This window comes from Muntiacus reevesi, chromosome 9 (assembly GCF_963930625.1).
Source record: "Muntiacus reevesi chromosome 9, mMunRee1.1, whole genome shotgun sequence".
NCBI classification, from domain to species: domain Eukaryota; kingdom Metazoa; phylum Chordata; class Mammalia; order Artiodactyla; family Cervidae; genus Muntiacus; species Muntiacus reevesi.
The window spans coordinates 71,392,685-71,398,375 of record NC_089257.1 but is presented as its reverse complement, the minus strand read 5'-3'; the positions used below and the strand labels follow the sequence as shown (position 1 = coordinate 71,398,375).

Below are 5,691 nucleotides of genomic sequence, written 5' to 3'. Positions count from 1 at the left end.
CATTCATAATCTGCTCATTTCTTTTAGGAATTTAGAATTTAGATCATTAATACTCAGCAAAAAAGATGATGGGCAATACAAATAAAAAGAAATATTAATATTAGGTCCGGAATATAGGCAACACACATATCAACACAATGCCTAGTAGAGCATCTTTTGAAATACAGTAATCATTTGGAAATTCTTCATCAGCTTAGAACTATCTTTTTCAACCTAGGAATGATTATAAAGGGACTGGGTCAGCATATACTCCCATTAAGATCTCATCCCATTAACAGATGGAAATATGAACCAAAATTAAGAATATATATTTTTACATCCTGTATAATGTTACATGCTTTCCACTCATTCTCAGACCCACTGCCCTAAATTTAACTTTCTTTGGTAAGTAAAGCTCAAGTACAAACTGTGGGCAAAATGGAGACAGCATGAGGCCAACAGTGAATACAAGATTTAGGACAGCAAAGGTGGCCCATAAACACTTCTTAGGTCCTGAGAAGAGCTCCCTTTCTCCTTTCATGATACTAGAAACCTAGGGAGACAGAAAGAAATATGGACAGATGTAAGACAGACGGACTTGTCCCCTGGCTCTAGTTGTTTTTCAACAATACCGCAAAAGCAGTATTTAGTGAGATAAAGTCCTGTCCAAGGCATCCTGATGATGGCTGGCTATTTAGTGAGAAGAAACACTAGGACATGATCCAGATGAAGAAATGGACTTCCCACTTGTACAGGAAAATTGAGGGTTTCATATCTTCTTCACTGTGGGCTATCTTTTGCTGTAAACTTAAATGGAGGTATTTCCAGCCTAGTGGGATTAGGAATGAGGTGGGTAACAGAAACAGCTTCCAATTATTCCCAGAGGGGAGAAAAGTTAGCAACAGTTCCGCTACTACTGTGTCTTCCAGGATTATTAAAACAAAAAGATTTGGGGTTTAGAATTGATGCTGGGAAAGTATTATCTTTATAGGAGATACAGAAGCTACATAGTAATAAAACAAATTGTAGGCAAAAGTTATCACCTCCCTGGATGCCATTCCTTAAATAACACCTTCTTGGTTAATACTTAGTACATTTTATCAGTAACCATAATGGCATATGGATTTTAATATTGCTGCTAAATTCCATACAGTTGATAAATGCTAAGATGAATTAGCATGATTTCCTTTTCTCAACAGAACTAAGTTGATGTGAAGTTGGGCCACCCTGTACAACAGAACCAGAATTTTTTTCCCTTTCAAGGTTATGGAGAAGGAAACTGAGTAAATAAATTGAATTTAAATAATGAAAGAGATGGGTCTAATATTTATCAAGCATGTCTACCTAGGCTAAAATATTTAATCTTTTCCAAGCCATCTTTCAGAGGCATGTATGTGTGTGTGTGTGTGTGCACGCTAAGTCACTTCAGTCATGTTTGACTTTTTGTGACCCTATGGACTGTAGTCTGCCAGGCTCCTCCATTCAAGGGATTCTCCAGGACACAAGAATACTGGAGTGGGTTACCATGCCCTCCTCCAGGGGATCTTCCCAACCCAGGGATCAAACCCAGGTCTCTTACGTCTCTTGCATTGGCAGATGGGTGCTTTACTACTAGCATCATGTCAGATGGAAGCCCATCTGAGGCACAGGTGTTATTTTATACTTTATAGGTAAAGAAACTGAGGCTTAGGGATTTAAGCAGCTAACTGAAGGTGGCACAGCCAGAGAGTGACAGGAGCTGGATGCAAACTTAGGTATGTTTTATGTGTATATTTCTTATTCCAAATTCTGGGCTCCTTCCTCACGCATTTTAGTTAACACTGGAGCCATTTTACAGATAAGAAAACTGATGATTAGCTTTTTCTATCCTTTGACAGGTAAGAAAACTGCAACTCCGAGTAGTTAAGCTTTTTCCCAAAGTTACATAATTACTTAATGCCACAGAATTCAAACCTACTTTTTCACAACAGATTGGCTGCCAGGACACAAGCATCACAACTAAATCTAAGCCAAAATGGGAAAGAAAAAGACTCATGCCAATATTGTTCTCACTAGACAGAGACTACAGCAAGTCTACACCACAAGGTCTACAAACAGGGTGGTATCAACAAAAGAACCACAAAAATATTTGAGAAGGAGGTGACTGATACACGATACGATTTTTTCAAGTATGCCTGGATCTTGGACAAAGTGAAAGCTGCACGTGGGCATGGTATCATCATTGATATTTCCCTGTAGAAATTCAAGACCAGCAAGTAGTATCACTGATGCCCTGGAACACAGACACTACCAGAAACATGACAATAGGCACACCTTAGGCTGACTCTGCTGTCCTGACTGTTGCTGCCGCTGTTGGTGAAGTTGAAGCAGGTATCTCCAAGAATGGGCAGACCCGTGAGGGTGTTCTCTTCTGGCTTATAAACTGAGAGTAGAACAACTAATTATTGGTATTAAAATGGATTCCACTGAGACACCCGGCAGCCAGAAGAGATATGAGGAAATCATTAAGGAAGTCAGCACCTACATTAAGAAAACTGGCAAAAGCTCCAACATAGTATCATTTGTACTAGTTTCTGTTTGGAATAGTGACAGCATACTGCAGCCAAGTGCAAACATGCTTTGGCTCAAGTAACGGAAAGTCACTCATAAAAATGACAATGCCAGTGAAACCATGCGGCTTGAACCTCTGGATCCTGCCACCAACTCTTCCATCTGACAAACCCTTGCATCCACCCCTCCAGAGTGTCTACGAAATTGGTGGCATTGGTACTGTCCCTGTGGAGACTGGTGTCCTCGAACCCAGCATAATGGCCACATTTACTCTCGTTAATATTACAACTGAAGTCAGATCTTTTGAAATGCATTGTAAAGCTTTGAGTGAATAACACAAATAGTGGAAAATTCTTAAAGAGATGAGAATACCAGACAACCTTACGTGCCTCCTGAGAAACCTGTACATAGGTCAAGAAACAACAGTTACAATTGGACTTAGAACAATGAATGGGTTCAAAATTGGAAAAGAAGTACACCAAGGCTGTATATTGTCACCCTGCTTATTTAACTTCTATGCAGAGTACATCATGCGAAAAGCCTGGTTGGATGAATCACAAGCTGGAATCAAGATTGCCAGGAGAAATATCAATAACCTCAGATAAGCAGATGAGGCAGATACCATCAGTATGGCAGAAAGTGAAGAAGAACTAAAGAGCCTCTTGATGATGGAAAAGAGAAGAGTGAAAAAGTTGACTTCAAATTTAACATTCAAAAAACGAAGTTCATGGCATCCGGTCCCATCACATCATGGCAAATAGATGGAGAAACAATGGAAATAGTGATGGATTTTATTTTCTTGGGTTCCAAAATCAGTGCATACAGAGACTGCAGGCTTGAAGTTAAAAGACACTTGCTCTTTGAAAGAAAAGCTATGACAAACCTAGACAGCATATTAAAAAGCAGAGACATCACTTTGCCAACAAAGATCTGTATAGTCGAAGCTATGGTTTTCCCAGTAGTCATGTATGGACGTGAGAGTTGGACCATAAAGAAGGCTGAGTGCCAAAGTATTGATATTTTTGAACTGTGGTGCTGGAGAAGACTCTTGAGAGTCCATTGGACAGCAAGGAGATCAAACCAGTCAATCTGATAGGAAGTCAACCCTGAATATTCATTGCAAGGACTGATGTTGAAGCTGAACCTCTAATATCTTGGCCATCTGATGTGAAGAGCTGACTCACTGAAAAAAACCCTGATGCTAGGAAGTAAAGATTGAGGGCAGGAGGAGAAGAGGATGACAGAGGATGAAACGGGTAGATGACATCATTGACTCAATGGATACGAGTTTGAGCAAACTCCAGGAGATAGTGAAGGACAGGGAAGCCTGGAGTGCTGCAGTCTCTGGTGTCGCAGAGAGTCAGACATGACTTAGTGACTGAACAACAACAACTTTCTAGGGACAAGATGGGCTTCAATGTCAAGAACATGTCTTTCAAAGATGTTGGTTGTGGCAGTGTGACTGGTGAAAGCATAAATGACCCACCAGTGGAAATAGCTGGCTTCACAGCTCAGGAAATTATCCTATGGCATCCAGTCCAAATCACTGCCGGCTCTGCCCTTGTGCAGGGCTGTCACATAGCTTGTGTTGCTTCCAAGTTTGCTGCACTGAAGAAGAAGGTTGATTATTATTCTGGGAAGAAACTGGAAAGTGGCTCCAAGTTCTGTAAAGGTGGTGACACTGGCATGGTTCATATGGTTCCTAGAAAGCTCATGCATTTTGAGAACTTTTCTGAGTCCTCCTTAGGATTTCACTGCTTGTGACATGAGACAGATGGCTGTCTTGAGTGTCATCAAACAGTGGATGAGAAGACAGCTGGAGCTGGGAAGATCACTAAGTCAACCCAGAAAGTTCACAAAACTCAGTGAATAATATGCCTAATACCTGCCACCCCAGTCTTAATCAGTCCTTAAGTGTGGAAGAATATTCTCAGAACTGTTAGCTTCTGTTGGCCATTTAAGTTTAAAGGTAAGACTGGTTAATGATAATGCACTGTAAAACTTTCAGAAGGAAAAGCAAATGTGTTGTGAACTGCTTGTGTTTTTGTGTGTATGGAAAGTTTAAGTTGTCAGTTTTTCAAATCAGCAATGTTTTTGGCCTTTTTTGAAAATTTTTTATTGGAGTATAGTTGATTTACAATTTCTGTTAGTTTCTGATGTACAGTAAATATAATAGCTTTGAAACATATACATTACCATATGTAAAATAGATAGCCAGTACAAATTTGATGTATGATGCAAGGAAAAAAAGCCACTGCTCTGTGACAACCTAGAGGGGTGGAATGGGGAGGGAGGTGGGTGGCGAGGTTCAAGAGGAAGGGGCCATATGTATACCTAATGCTGATTCATGTTGATGTATGGCAAAAACCACCACACTATTGTAAAGTAATAATCCTCCATTAAAAAAAAAAATACAATATAAGAATAAATAAAATCAGTAATATCTAATGGAAACAAGTTGACCAAAAAGCTGTTATAAAAGTTGGAAACACATTAAAACAGAGTTTAATGAGAAACCTATATCCTCTTTTGGTCAAGACTGTAAATCCCTATAGCACTGCTGCTGCTAAGTCGCTTCAGTTGTGTCTGACTCTTAGCGACCCCATGGACTGCAGCCCACCAGGCTCCTCCATCCACGGAATTTAAAAGATTTAAGTAAGAGTTTCCTATAATCTATTTTTGGTGTTTTACCTGCTGAAACCAAAATTTGATAATTCTGGGTTAACGTTTTTTTCTGAGTAGGAATTTTGCTCTTTTCTCCTTGTCTAAGAGGAAGAATCAGTTATATATTTTAAGGACACAGTGAAAAGCTGTGGGAGGGGGTCTGTTGGTTGCAAACTTTCATAGGTTAGGACAGATAAGCAAAAAGAATTTTTTATAGATAAGAGCTTATAAAAAGGTCACCTTCATGTATCTGGTAAAGATGAAAATTCTAATCTGAAAAGGTGCATGCACCACTACGTTTACAGCAGCAAATATTTACAATAACCAAGACATGGAAACAACCTAAATGCCCACTTAATGGGCAATAAATGACAGATCTGTCAATGGGCATTTAGGTTGCTTCCATACAGTGGAGTATCACTCAGGCAAGAAAAACAATGAAACATTGTCACTTGTAGTAACATGGATGTACCTAGAAGTTATCATACTAAGTGAAGT

At 39.5% G+C, this 5,691-nt stretch overlaps 1 pseudogene; it reads left to right on the top strand.

Annotated features, from left to right (window-relative positions):
- The first annotated feature begins 1,993 nt into the window (after positions 1 to 1,993).
- LOC136174671 (elongation factor 1-alpha 1-like) lies at positions 1,994 to 4,398 on the top strand (annotated as a pseudogene).
- Positions 4,399 to 5,691: the final 1,293 nt, after the last annotated feature.